Consider the following 13,823-nt stretch of genomic DNA (forward strand, 5'->3'; position numbering starts at 1 on the left):
AATCACTTTTCAATGCAGAATGCAATGTTTATCTCAGTTACTGCAGGTTTTGCGCAGGGAGAATCAGTGGGTGACTAAATCAACATCTGGTTACCTTTGTGTCAGATGTGTATGTCGGTGCCATATTCTACAGGCAGCAGACTAGAAAAGAGTTGAATAAGCTCAAAGCCATTTTTCAATTGTTGAAAGATGGCTCAAAGATTTGAACCCTAAATATAAGCCACAGTTCATTTGCAGTGTTTTAATGCGCTGGGGGAGAGCTTTACATCTGCAGCTACAGTTTTTTTTTATACACATACAAATACTATTATTCCCTCAAACTATTGGAAAGTTAAGACATACACAACTGCATAAGCTGCTGAACTGTCACATGACACATCATATATGGAGGATTATTCTGAGAAATCAAGCACAGATTCGTCTGACTGTTTTCCTCAACATGTTTTGCACATGGATTATTTCCTGGACCAGAACAGTGCATAGAAAGGTTCCTAAAAGCAGTTTCCAAAAACAGTTTCTCTAGGACACTACAGCTTCTGCTATTGGCTGGGCTTCCTGGCCCAGCATCTGTTGCATGATTGAATGAATGCAACCCTTTAAAAACCTCTCCTCATAACAGGAAACTGCTCTCCCTGTTTCCTGCACAACAGGCAACACTTCCTTAGCAACAAATGGGGAAGGTTGGCAATGTTAACCCCTTAGGTAACCTCTAACAGAGCTGATTGACCGGCTCTGCGTAAAGCATGATGGTTCTAGGAACAGACGAGCTCTGACGAACTCCAGCCTGGGATTCGGTGGGCTTTCAAGGACAGAGACACCTTGTGCATCACAGGGGGAGGCTGGGATCGCTGCCCGCTTGGAGCCTTTGATTTGACAGTTCCCTGTGCTGGTTAAACGCCCATGCATTGGAATGGGAATACCTTACCTTTTTTCCTACTCTTGCACACAGTTGAAGGTCAAACAAAGAAGCAGACCTCAGGGATTTTTTTTTTACATGAGAGTTGAAGTAGGTGGTGATAAAGTGGTCAAAACACAATGTATGAATCAGCTGTGCTGTATCGCTACAGGGGCTCTGGTCCTGTCTGCTGCAGTGGCATACAGACCCATGCATTATATGCACAGCGAAATTCCCATTCCAGATGGTTTGGTGCAAGAAGGATTAGGTTCTGCTGCAGATGCAAGGTGGTGGTTAGAAATTGCTCATGGTATTATCTTTGCACTTGCATTATCGTCTCAGTAAAGAATGAAAATTCTGGTGCACGTAGTAACATATTTCTGAATTATTAAGCATATTGCTAAAGAGGCTATTAATGATGCACTAACACTTTGTTTTGAAGATGCAGTAAATGAACTGCTTATTTGTGTAAAGGGGCTGCTGAGTAATGTGTTTTGCAAAATACTATAATAAAAAAAAAACAAAAAAACACCAAAACAATTACATCAATGTGACTCAGTTGTTTTGCTTACACTTGCTACAATGTGGTACAGTAATAGCCATTATGGAGTGTTGAAGCCAAGACAGTTTTAATGTGTCAGTAGTAGCACATTTATAGCTGCCATAAAGTAACCTTTTGTTTTTGAATTGGATAACTAAAGATAGCTCCGCTCTGGTCTTTTGGCAGTGCCAATGTGCCTCTCCTGAGAGTGTTCCACTCACAATTGCTTCATGTGACCTTTTTTTTTGTTTGTTTCATTTGTGCAAAATATGTTTTGCTATTGCAGGGTGTGCAAATAGAAACTGTCAAGAGTATTGTGTCATGTGGCTGCAGAAAAGAATGGCTTTAGGTGTAAATAACCCTCCAGATGTGTCATAAACGGTCAAAACATGTTTTTTGGACGGAGAAGACAAATTTCCTGGACTGCCTGGAGCTGCGTCCTGCGCTCTGCCACCCCACCTGGAACATGACTTGACTGGAAGAGAAAAGGGGAATGGAGATATGAGGAAAAACATGACACAGTAGCAGGGACCAACCCGGCTCTATCTCTCCTCCGCTCGGCTGCATACACAACGCCAAACAGGAAAGGGATCAAGGAAAGGGGTCAGCAACTCGTTCCCAGAGCTGAGGCAATCCATAACACCTGCTTTGCCAGTGACTGGACACTGAACTAAATGGATGTGCTCCGTCTTTCTATTTCCCTCTGAGAGTAAAGCTGTGTGACATCACACATTAATGCAGCTCATTACTCGAAAGCACATGTGTTGATTTTTGCCCCATTATGGCACAGTGTGACAGATTAATGCATCTCGGTAGTTGATGTTGGTAGAGGATTAATTTCTAGGAACAAAGGCCACTTAATCATGTCGTAATTAAAACTAGCTGTAGTGTATTAAATTCAGGTATTGATATATGTGATAGTCAAGTACAATCAAGCAGCGGTCATTCACTCTTTAAAGCGACCCGAACACCTCTGTAATTGGATGGCAAAGCATTTGACTTCTGTAATGGATCGAATCATTATTGACAAGTTTTATTGACTCCCAGCTGTGCACAACCAGTAAGGATTGTAACAGTCCTCCGAGACACGTTCTTTTCCGTGAGCTTCGGATTCTGATTTTAAAAATGTCAGAGCAGACATTATGTATATGACAGAACAAAAGGATTTATTAAAATGTCAGAAAGCTGGAGAGTGCAGAGATGAATTTAGGTTTAATAGAGTTTGGTTGTTTTTGATAGATCACAATGCATTAAGTGTACCGTGTATTATTAAACAGAACCACATCAACTGTTGGCATTAAGACAGGCAGGTGTCTTTGTGCATAAAAATAGTTTTGTGTAACCTGAGAAAAATAAGGAAAACCCTGTTGTCAGCAGTTTATATTGCATACTCCCATCAATATAAAACTACAACCCCCTCTCATCGCCACTAGTGACTACCTTTGCATACACACACACACACACACACACACTCTTGCAATAAACAGGTGAATCACAGACGTCAGCAATTCATCAGAAGAATACAGGTTTAATTCCCCACAGGACACAGTGATTCAGGCCAATGTAAGTAGCCTTTATGATTGTAATTATTACATTACATTAAATTCAAATGTTATGTTATTGTTATAGTGCTGCAGTCATCACAAGGTTGATTTCTCCCATGTGTAAGCACTTTTGAAAGGAACCTATCCCAATAACGATCGGTGTATCAGGCCCTTATTAGGTCGTATTAACTTGTAATTGTAGCAGTGTTGTTTTTTTTTTTTTTTAGTCTAGCCTGCTCTCAGATAAAGTGGCAGTGCCGCTCCATTACCAAAAGACAACACAATATTACTCTGTAGTAAAAGGCCATGGCAAAAGCACAATAGCTGTCACTTAGGCATTAATTACCCTAAAGCCCAGAGAGTAGGTCAAACTCTGATAACAGATGAATTTGTTATTCTTTGTCTCTATTGCTACAGAAACAATCCTCCAAGCAGCGCTGTAAAAACAATGATTTACTGGTTCAGAATAAAATGATCAAGTCATTGTATAAAAAAGACAATCGTTTATGTCCTTTCCAAATATAAAGTAGCCAAAATATTATACACTGAATTTGGACGTCACAGGTTTAAGAGAAGTGGCGTGGTCTCCTCCTCTGTAGCTTCTTACCGTATTGAATATGTCCCTCATTTCTGCAGTATGTACATCACCTGTTCATCACTTTAGTTTAAACAGTCCTATGTGGCAATATAACTTGAGTCGTCTGCACAGGGATCTGCTTTGTGCATTTGTGTAAGATGCTAATGCATGCGTGTGGTGTAAATGCCTACACTGCATATGAGCGACAGTAAAGCATGTGTATGTGCTGCACACCACCACCACCATTCGGACTGCGTGCAGCGCTGAAGGATCTGGAGGGAAAACAATAGGGTCATGAAAAAAATCCCAAGCCACAATTTACTCTTCCTGTGAGTGTTTTCACATTTCTCAGCCAAAGGAGCCTGTGCTTAGTGCAACACACGTCTTTGGCAGAGCTTTTACACAGTCTCACGCAAAGTTCTATCTGAAGGTGTGAGCACATTGTATGACTGTATGACTTATGTAACAGCATGCAACAGAATAAATGATGTCATTTAAACCAATATACAACACTCAAATATGTTTGTCGTTACTTAGAATGCATTTATAGAGTCAAACCATTTTTTTTGTGTTAGTTTGTGATATATCAGAGTTGCACTCACATTGAATTATTGCCCCTGAATGTTTTTCCATTTCCATTTTCCAACATTCTGCACATTATCAGCACAAAACATAAGTCAATTATTTATCTCTGATAAATATGTACTTCTCATTCTGAGCGGGGGTAAAACAAAAACAATGATGCTTAAATGCAAACATCACATCAAGAAGGGAAAACATATCTGGGGGTTTTCCAACATCTTGTGACAATGCGTCTTTTATCGCGCTGCCCGTGTGCACAGATATGAGTGAGCGATGTGATGTCTGTGTGCGTTTGTATGTGTGTGTTCACTCAGCCCAGCTCTCATTGGTCTAGATAGCTGCACCGGAGTGTGTGGAAAACACAGATGGTTGTTGCTTTTGCTTCTTCCGCCAGACCTGTGTGACCTTTTACACAAAGATAACAGGGCGGTCTCTTATCCCCACGACCCCCTCTCTCCCCGCCCAAAAAACAGCCAGGCCTGGCGGCTCAGACAGAGGACTTCCTCCCTTCGAGCTGTCTGATAGAACAAACCCAACAGCCCTAACAGCCACAATCTCCCTTTTGTGACTCCACCAGGCTATTGTTTTGGAATAATTAAGTCCTTTCTAATCAAGATGGTGTCCTGATGGACAGGAAATGAGAGATCTGTATTAAAATAATGCAGATTTCAGGATAATAATCTTTGTAATACTCTTACTGTCCTTTTATCTCATTGGCCACATGTATTTTACACTCAGATGAGTGTTTGCAATGTCTTGCAGCACGTGCTGTTGAAGTGAGACTCAAACCATAAATTTGAGTATTGTTTCTAGCAAATGATATCTAAACAGGAGTAAATAGGGCATTTGTTGAGGACTAATTTCAGCTGCAGATTAATATATATTAGAGGGACATGCTACAAAAACAATGTGTTAGCAAGATATAATTGATAGTGGTGTTTAATGGTAATTATTGCCAATAAAATAAGAGGAACAAAAGAGAAACAAAGAGTAGAGTAGTATGCAGTATCACCAGATGTATACTTGATCAATTTGAATCATTAGGAGATTTAATGCTCTCTTATCTATATGCACTGGCTGAGTGTTGCTGTAATCTTCCTCGCTGCACCAGCTGATGCTCAACTTCAGCTCATTGTGGATTTTCCATTGGCAGGACAATATGTTCCCTGGAGAACATTGATCTCCATTCTGTGTTCACAAGGTGACCCTATAGGATACTGTGACGACAGGACGTAGCTTATTTGACTTTGCCCGAACAGTCTAGTGTCCTGTCTCTGGTCAAATATTGTGCTGAGGTGGGTTTAGCCGTGTATTCTCGTGAACAGTGAGCCTCAGGGCTGTGGCGGGGATCGGATACTTCATAAACTAACTGGAGTGTTTTCTACTCACATCAGCACAAACAGCTTGGTCAATTTTCCTTTGTGGAAGCTGCAAAATCACCAAAGCGTGGAATATGCTTCAGCATGTATGTTTGATCATGTGATTTATCATGACAACAATGCATAGGTCACAACACTGATACAATCTAGTGGTGTGGTTAAATGGGTGATACTGCAAAAGCTGCGTAGAGAGCTTTTTGTGTGTGTGTGTGTGTGTGTGTGTGTGTCTCTCTCTCTGTGCGGGAAACACAAGTGAGAGAGGACACTTAAAATAACGTTATCTATAAGCAATATCTGCCCCAGGTGACGAGTCTCACTGTCAACACTGTGTCGCCTGATGTCAAACAGCAGCTATCACTTCTGTGGGGACGATGTGTTTCCATGGCAACCCAGGGGTCAAAAGGGTCAACTTTGATACAATGAACCACAACCGATCGTTACTGTCATCGTAACACGTCGGCTTGCTGATATTGCCTGAGTTGTCATTATTTGGTGAAGTGAAAATCCCTCTCGCTCTGTCTCTTGGGACTCACATTCTCTCCTCACCCCTCATTGACCCAGCGACCATTGTCCGTAATACCCACACTCATTTTCTTGAGGGTCTTGGCTCCGCTGAGTCGTATTGGTTTATGAATTCAGCACTGTCGCGCCAGCGCAGTAACCAAGATTTAAATGTCAGGTGATGGAGCCCTTTTAAGTTTAAGTAGGTAATAAAGACATATTGCTGTAGAGGAAGTGTCCTTTTAAATGTTGAGTGTGTGAGGTTGAGACATTTGTTTATATTTTATATGACCGTATGTGTTCACAAATATCTACTATGTGTTTTTTTCATTTTTCTGTAATGAGGTTAAGAGGCTCCTGGAGGTGATGCTCGGGTGTGGTTATTGTCGGACCCCCAGACAAAATAATCTGGAGGATTCATATTTGTCATGTTATATTCGATTGAGTTTGGTTCCCCTGCAGTGAAGCCAAATTTAACTCAAATATCCGAGCCATGGCAAGCATATCCAGGGCTGACTGGATTAAGTAAATGTATTCAGATATTGCTGCTGTATGCCACATTAAAACTATTTAACCTTGGTGAATGTTCTGTCAGTGTTACAAGGCAGAGTGGTTGCATGTTTTTCATCAATAGAAGCATTCCCGGTCAAAAATGAAATATTTTTTGTCAGCTGTTAAAGTATATATGAACATGAAGCAGACAAAAATAACATTCAGACAGTACAAGCAAGTACAGTGCTCTCTTCACTGTTGCAGCTATAGGTGCCCACTGTGAGGAATTTGTACCTTCAAGCAGTATGCACATTTTATGACCTCCATTACAAACTTTGTGCTAACACAGACTTAAACAGGCCATAAAGTGGGTGATATCTTCCTGGGGGCAAACCTCACTATTGAATTCCTGTTTTCCTCAGGATGGACACATGCTTATTGTGCTAAACAAACCCCTGTTCCCTTTAGTAACAACACCTTTCAGCATTTTTCCCCTTCTGCGCAAGTGTGTGTGCGTGCACGTGGGGAGGTGGCCTACATTCACCCGCTGCTGCACTTTTCATTACTTTCATAAGGTGAGGTCAAGGGGTGAGGTCTGTTTGAGTTTTGCAGCATAGGCACAGTACACAACTACTGTCAGTAAAATGAGATGTAATATGTGGCGGAGTGGCTTTTATCAAACTGTGCGTCCTTGTGGCAGACGCTGAGCGCTGCGGACAGTGACAGGCAGGGAAATGAAGCTTTAGGTAGCCACTGAGATGGAACAGGAGATGTCTCAGTCAGATAGATAGCAGGAAGTTAACAGCAGTGCCACCGAACTCCCTACAGAGACTGTCAGGGAAGCAAAGCATAAATTAGAAGACAGACACAGTCTCCTTAGGTGCTTCACCAACTCAGTACAACAGGAGAGCACATTAACAGAAATGTTCATCAGAGTGGTGTGAAGACCTCACGTTTACGGAACAGATTTTGTTTTGAGCAACTGGGACCTACGTCCTAACCTGCAGAGGACAAAGCTGTCACGATCTCATCTCTGATGTGCATCCATTACTGCGTGGAATTATAATGGGACAGAGCCACGAGGGCAGAGCCAAACACTAATATGATTATGGTTGCAAGCGCCAACAGCCACAGTATCTCTCTAAGTGGCGAGGACAGGCGTACTGGAAAGGCAATTCCTAACAATGAATCAAAACGCACAAATACACTAAACGTCATTGACTTTCACTTCTGGCACTTGGTGAATGTTGTTACAGCTCTTCAATCACGTTGCGTGGGGGTAGAGGTGAGGGGGGGGGGGGGGGGGGATTTGGCAGGCTATAATACATCATGTCAACATTTAGTTTACACTTTGTCATCAAATAAGCCCGGATCACGATTTTACATGTTGGAAACCTGCAGCAGATGTATAGGGGCTCTGTGACAGCACTCCAAAAATTGTTGAGTGACTGGCTGCAGATTAAACTGACTCGCTGCTCAGTGGCTTCACATTATAATGACAAACTGCATTGAGTTTAAATATGATTATCCTCTGGCATTACACGGCCAACACTGAACACAGTGCCTTTAATGACATGGGATGAGAGAACATTTGGGGCGGAGTCTGAGAATGAAGAGCCAGCAGCTTTTGGATGAATGATCATATCAATATGCTAACATGTAACGCTGAGGCCAAAGAAGGTGCCATATGTGTTGCAGACATTTAGTCATTGGCCAAAAGGTTGAACTGATGCTATGTCACATTTGTACACATTTTCATTTCAGTCCAGCCCATTGTAAGGTTTTAAAGCTCACTATAGGAGCTTCCACTGCTGAGGTGCAGTCTTCCACACAGGGTGTAAATCTCACCTCCTGTGAGCCGCAAGCCTTTCACAGCAACATCGCACCTCAGCACATAGTGCGCTAATGTATGTGTGATCGGTCGAGCATGTGTTTAAATGCAAGTGTTCAGTACGGCTTTATCCACAGAAACAGATGGCGCCTTCTCCCTCCGATAGTTTTTTTTTTTTCATCTTCCACTTTGCAAAATACACGGCTTTGATTTATGTTCTGCCCCCCTTAGCAACTTTCTCTTTTGCTCTTCTTTTCTGATTTTAATTGCTACAGTTTTTTTTTCTGTCTCTCACCTTTTCTCAGCTATTTAAGGAAAAAAGAGAGTGATGTTTTTTTTTTGTATAGTTGCGGTAGAGCTGTAGTATATGGCTGTGGGCTTTGTATCATGAGACTGGCCTTGCTTATGTTGATCCACCTGAGACTGGACCCACAGGCAACACTGTCCTCCCATCAGAGAGGACATTATACACTGTATACTTTATAAAACCATCCTGGAAAGCTTTCTTCTCTGCTTACTGGTTTAAGGCAATATGAAAATTACAAGACCACAATAAAAAATGTTTTCCTTTAAACCCCCATTTAAGACTGTATCACTTTCCTTGTAGGACATGGTGTCATTTTTCAACCTCAGTACTACCATGGGAGGCATATGAGAAACAAATTTATGGCTTTTATGAAACAGTAGCTTAAAGGGTCTATGTATTTCAGCAACCCCAACCCTTGTATTCACATTACATAAATATAGCTTTAGAACAAGTGCTCATATTTGACTGATTATTTCATATCACACCATTGTTCTATTTCATGGCTGGATGAAGGTGGGCAACTGCACGTCCCAAGAGATAAAATAGCAAACGTCTGTACTTGATGTCGGTGTGTGTTGGATTTGGTTTGTCTGTGAACATCATAAAGGGCTTGTGTTTATTAGCAGCGAGAGGATGACTTGATAGCGTTGTATTGATCCTCCATCAACATCCCACATGCTAAATCCTCATCTTGACAACTGTGATTGAGCACTTTATAGATATCTGACTGTGGGTTGTGTGTGACGGTTCATGGAGAAATCAGTGATGAAGCACAAATTGCTTTCAGCCCTTCTGCTGTGTGTACTCTCTTCACTGTCATTCTTAGTCTTCATGGTGTAAATTTACCATTTGTGTCTCTGTCTGCTCTGTATGTAGAACGTCTATTAAATGCCCATCCTAGAGGACATGGATGGATTAACCTGTAAAGCTCTGTAAAATTTGATTATGGGCCCCAACGAACACCTTCTGAAACATTTGGAAATAAAATATTTTTTAGATATTCCAAGGTAATACACAATTTTATTTTTTTTTACAATGTATGCTAATGACAACCGTTGCTCTCCTGCTGTGCCAATAGATTACTTCTCTATAAAAATGCTCAGGTCCATTGACTGAAGGAAAACAAAGTGCAAAATGCAAATAGATAGATCAACAAACCAGCTGATGGCTCGCCCTGGGCTGTTCACTGAGCAACTGCACTGACATCAATGCAGTTGTGTGTGTATCAAAAAAGTACAATTTCTCTACACTTGTGTGCACAAAAAGTTGGTTGTGGAAATAAAACAGACACCTGGAGGGAGACTGTTACAGTGTTTGACTCAGTGAGCTTTCGATGCACATAACAGGTGAGATCGCCAACATATTATATCTGAATTATTTTAAAGGATGACACTAAAAGACATGATCAGTCGTTAATGTTGTAATCAAGCGGATCTGGTTTTATTGTAATCTAAAGCATAGATGTTTTTTTTTATCTGACTCTGCTTTTAAGTTTCATGTGTGTTGCTACTATTTTCCCCTTTACTACTTTCCCTTATAAGAGACAAACAGCTGCTGTGCATCATAAACTGACTTTGCAATTCAGTAAAAAGAAAAGTATCCAGCTCTGAGTGTTTAAAGATTTCATGGATGCCATTTGTAATAAGCACTCTGCTGACTTTCTGCCAACAGATATGATCACTACCAGAACCATTATCTACTCCTACGGAGAGTTATAAACTTAACGACTCAGCATAATCTCATTTCTTCTTTATTATTAATCTGTTCCTCGACAGCTGTTATCGCGAGGGAAAATCTCTTCAAAATGGAGGGTTTTATCATGTTTGTTGCAGTTACTGGGCAAACTGGTCATTCTGCTATACTGGAATTAGGAAAGTAATAATCTATGATGTATATAAACCTGTATGTGCATCTCTAAGTAAATAGACAATCTGACAGGAGAAAGAATCATTTTAAATAACATATATGAATTTAAGTGCGCTTCGGTTATGTGAAAAAGCAGTTGCTTTGAACATAACCATATTAAACCATAGCCCATATATACATAAAATCCACTACAACCAACGTGCCATGTGGCTATAAAAGTATAGAAGGGCTTTCCTCAAATTCAGGAAGTTAGAATAAAATGTATGGAACTGTTTCTTTAAACTGTGACTCCGAATGTTTGTCCTCCAAAATGAACTGTCTGGCACCCGACCCACACAAAGCAGAAACTACAGCTGTCGGCAAGCTGTTTTTGGAAAGGCAGTAAATCCTCACCAGATGAGGTGTAATGTGGGAGTCCTGGGCTGTGATCCCCTCAGCTTGGGCTTAATATGATAATACCTGCCCCCAAAACACCCCCGCCGTTAGCAGAGAACACAACCAGGATTTACTCTCTTTATTACCTCGACAGAGCATTTAATTTCCTGGGCATTTGGGTGGGTTAGTGGTACAAGCAAGTGCGTGTCAGGACTGGCAATCACTCAGGGTGATGCTGGGAGACAGTGACATACGACAGAGTCATCACTCCAAGCAGGAGCGAGAGAGAGAGGGGAGAGAGAGTGCAAACAAGTGAGAGTAATCCTTTGGTGTGAATGAGGCCCCAGCTGACCCGGGTTGAGAAATAGGATGTGTGCAACATACACGTTCAAGTGTTAAATGTGAATGCGTAGGTGTCTCTGCGTTTCTGCGACGATTACCTCATCGAGTGGCCCACAGCGGCTGATGAACACCACCATCGTGATCATGATCTCATTTTAGGTGTGCTCTAACGAATTCATCATGGCAGGATTGGAGAGGAAACTGCTGGCAAATAGCTTGTATCTGCTCAGTGGGATCCAGTGTTATGTCTTTAAAGGGAATCAGTGACATGAAAAAAGTGTAATAGTAGGAGTTAACAACTTTCTGTTGAATGTACTAGTTTCATATAACTTCTTTTCTATGTTTCACTTTAATACTGAATCCAACTGAGGTTCTTTAAAAGATGCGTTTTTATCTCATTATTGGAATTTTATTCTTTTAAATTATGATTTGCATAATATTAAATTGATTAAATAATTCAGACAGACTTCATCACTGTATCTCCACCACTCAAAGAAGTTTAACAAGGCTATGGTCACATTATATTGTAATTTTGCTTATAATGTAGTGAAAGCAATGATAGAAGAGAGAGATGAGAAGAAAATTAAAAAGTGAATAGTCTTATGATTTATTCATGTGCGATGCCAAGTGTCAGCATGAGTGATATTGTGCAGCTCTGTTGTTAACATTTGCTAACAATCGCAATAATTCTGATAAAAAGGATGCTGCTCTGTGTAAATCTAAGTAAAAATGTATGCAAATATTACCACTCTTTTCATTAGGTAGTATAGTACGTTTTATGAATTGCATCTTGAGTGCATATAAAAAGACTTACTGTTTCAGTTAATGGAACATTTAATTAAACTGGCTAAGAAGCGAAACCTATTTTGATATATATTACTGCAATGAAGCTGCAGAAAAACTAAGTTTCCTTTAGGTGTCACTTTCACACTGCAAACATTAAAAGCAATTTATCAGCTGTCGTGTTGCCAGACTGACTGCTGTGTATTATCTCAGTGAGGACAGTGAAAGATTTCAGGATGCTCTATCTCCTGTGACTGTTTCATATAAACTCATATTATTTGCAAACGCCTGAGGCGATGAGCTGCAAATTGCAAGTGGTATCTGAGCTCCAGGCATCCAAGCCTCCAGTCTCTCTCCTCAGTCATGTTCTCGCTGAAGAGGAAGGATATACCCCACTTCCTAAAGCTCCACCCTGCCCTATGCTCTGTAGAGGAAAGAGGAGAACATAAAATACAGAGCTAAGGAACTCCTTTGGGGGTTAAACCTTCGGGTGGGAGCAGCACAAACCAAACAAAGCAGCTTCTCTATCGTAAATCACGGCTGTTTATGTGGTATGGCAAGGTGTAGAACATGTAATGTCTTAACCGGTGTGACTGCAACTTGATTTTTACAACACCTCTATATTTATTTATCAGACTTTATTCTTACTTAGACTGCTTCTGCTGAGCTAATTCAAACAATTAATCTTAGACCTCACCCCAACTAAACTGCTCAAAGATATTTAACCTTCAATCAGCATAGATCAGATCAAACTATCTTTAGTAACCGGCTACTTTCAACTGTTACTGCTGCATGAATAAATATATGGAATTGAAGTGAATTGAAAAAGATCCCAAATAAAAATGTCAGAGAGAATTTCGAAAGCGATGTTGGTTTAGTGACCAAATCAACAGTGAGTCCTTTTTCAACTTCATCAAACCAGAGTATTATACCAGATTAATGGGAGGTTTAACTTTTGATGCAAGATTAAAATCCCAATTACTCCACCAAAGACTCTGTCATGGGCAAGAAATAAAAAAGGGACATTTTTCCAGTTATGAATGTGATCATTATTGCCGAACAGCAACAGAAGCTTGAGCTTGAGGTGACCGTAGGGGTATTTGATGACAGAGTGCTGCTGCCTCAGTGCACCTTGGCATTATACTTCCACAGTGCACACTGCTGTAGTCTTCTGATGCTCCTGGATAAAACACACAACACAATAAATCTTAGCAGAAAGGGAGCTTCCTTTTTGATACATAACTTCTCTGTCAGGTACAGCATCCTTCGTGGATAAAAAAAATCTGAACATTGGAGTATGTGTTCTTTACCACACACACACACACATACTTCAAGCTGTGTTTTTCTCCTGTGAGGAAATTCTTGTGTGACTGATGACAGACTGGATGTTTCTCCACAATGCACAATGTCTCTTTTCAGCAAGGAGGGGACAATAGTGATGAAGAAACAGTAGGAATAGCAGAGCAGGAAGCATGCTGAGGAGGACAGGAAATAGGAAGTGCAAGCAGGAATAAACGCTGTTGAAAAGCTGGAGGGAAATTTCTGTTCTGCTGTCTTAAGGTTCTCCCACAAGCAATTCCTCTACTGTCCTTGAAAGACACAGAGACACTAGCCTCTCCCAAAAGTGAAAGGTCTGATAGAAGGAACATATCAGTGTTGATATTACACTGATTCACATTAGTAAAATAGACTAAGACTGGATTAAGGAAAAATAGCACATGCACAACATAGCACACAGCACATGAAATCCAAGCAGGAGATAGCCAGGTGCAATCTGTACCTAAAATCTATATAGCCAAAGTCTTACA

Source organism: Anabas testudineus, chromosome 5 (assembly GCF_900324465.2).
Source record: "Anabas testudineus chromosome 5, fAnaTes1.2, whole genome shotgun sequence".
In the NCBI taxonomy this organism is placed as follows: domain Eukaryota; kingdom Metazoa; phylum Chordata; class Actinopteri; order Anabantiformes; family Anabantidae; genus Anabas; species Anabas testudineus.